Source organism: Pollicipes pollicipes, unplaced genomic scaffold (genome assembly GCF_011947565.3).
Source record: "Pollicipes pollicipes isolate AB1234 unplaced genomic scaffold, Ppol_2.1 Scaffold_7231;HRSCAF=8579_pilon_pilon_pilon, whole genome shotgun sequence".
Taxonomy (NCBI): domain Eukaryota; kingdom Metazoa; phylum Arthropoda; class Thecostraca; order Pollicipedomorpha; family Pollicipedidae; genus Pollicipes; species Pollicipes pollicipes.
The window spans coordinates 4,965,173-4,967,009 of record NW_023597034.1 but is presented as its reverse complement, the minus strand read 5'-3'; positions in this window follow the sequence as shown (position 1 = coordinate 4,967,009).

Here is a 1,837-nt window from a genome sequence, read left to right as displayed (position 1 = left end):
CACCCTACACTACCAGAGCTAGTGCACACCTGTTTACGGCGCCTTATCGCCTACTTCCAAGCCCAGTGCTGACAGAGCTGTCCGATAAGTGCGCTTTTATCTGCGTATGTTTGCCATCGATATTGCCACAATCAGTGTTGTCCTCTCCTGATCCCAAGGTCCTCGGTGGCAAACAAGGAGATGCGATTGCAAAGCATGCAGTCTTGCCACGATGGCTCCGGATCTTCAGCATTGCCGTCATAACAGCAGAAAAACACGAGACCGGTTTGTCGTTCGACAATATTGTGTGTCGTTAATCACGTTGTCAAGGCCGGCCGTTCGGTAGGAGCCAGGGCTAAGTGCGGAGATAAGTCCCCCCCCCCCTCAATCAAGTGCGGCTGCATGAGAGAAACCTTTTGACCCAGTCACGACCACTAGCGATCATCAGAGGGACGATAACTATGCTGAGATGAAGGGGAGGGGCTCAAGCCTATGCAGATAGCCCGAATCGTACCCGAATCAAGATTTATCACTTGATTTCCGTCCCTTTACATTGCAATTTTTTAAGTGGTTTTACATCTAAAAAAATAAAATTGATGTATCTGACCTAAGAGGCAAAACATTGTCGAGGCGTAAACGCACTGTGAGTCCACACCTATAGCATTCGGATAACCGGTTCCTTCGGGAACCCATTGTTCCCCGCCTCCCTGTACATCATATTCGACAAACACCATACCACCACGCCATCACATCCCAAAACACAACACCAACAAACAAAAAACGCAAACAAACACAACCACAAACACCATACCACCACGCCATCACATCCCAAAACACAACACCAACAAACAAAAAACGCAAACAAACACAACCACAAACACCATACCACCACGCCATCACATCCCAAAACACAACACCAACAAACAAAAAACGCAAACAAACACAACCACAAACACCGCACCATCATATCCCATTTTTGCAGGCACGCTGGGATAACATGAACGCTACGCTGCCAATCTGAAGTCAGTCGCTCTTATTGATTTGTCGGATGCCGGTACATAACGCCGCGATGTCTTCACGCACAAACGAACCTCGACGTGAGCCGTGTCGGCCCTCTCTCTCTCTCTCTCTCTCTCTCTTCTCTCTCTCTCTCTCTCTCTCTCTCATCTCTCTCTCTCTCTCTCTCTCTCTCTCCTCTCTCTCCCTCTCTCTCCTCGGTCCCTCTCTCGTCGTCCTCGTGCGGCTTTCCTCCTCTCTCTCCCTACTCTCTCGCTCTCCTCTCTTCTCTCCATCTCATGCTCTACTCGGTCTCTCTCCTCTCTCCGGCTCTCCGGTCTCTCTTCGCTCTCTCTCCTCACCTCTCTCTCTCTCATTTCTCTCTCTCCTCTCTCTCTTCCCTCTCTCTCTCTCGGCTCGCTCTCTCCTCTCTCTCTATCCCTCTCCTCTCTTCTCTCTCTCTCTCTCGGTCTCTCTCTCTCGCTCTCTCTCTCTCCTCTCGCTCTCTCTTTCTCCCTCTCTCCTTCGGTCTCTCTCTCTCTCTCTCTCTTCTCTCTCTCTCTCTCACCCTATCTCTCTCTCTCTCTCTCTCTTCTCGATCTCTCTCTCGCTCTCTCCTCCCTCTTCTTCGGTCTCTCTCTCGCTCTCTCTCTCTCTCTCGGCCTCTCTCTTCGGTTCTCTCTCTCTCTCTCTCTCTCCTCTTCTCTATCTCCTCTATTCTCTCTCTTCTCTCTCTCTCTTCCCCTCTATATCTCGGTCCTCTCTCTTTCCGCTATCTATCCCTCTCGCTCTTCTCTCCTCTCTCTCTCTCTCTCTCTCTCTCTCTCTCTCTCTCGGTCTCTCTCTCTCCTCCCTCTCTCTC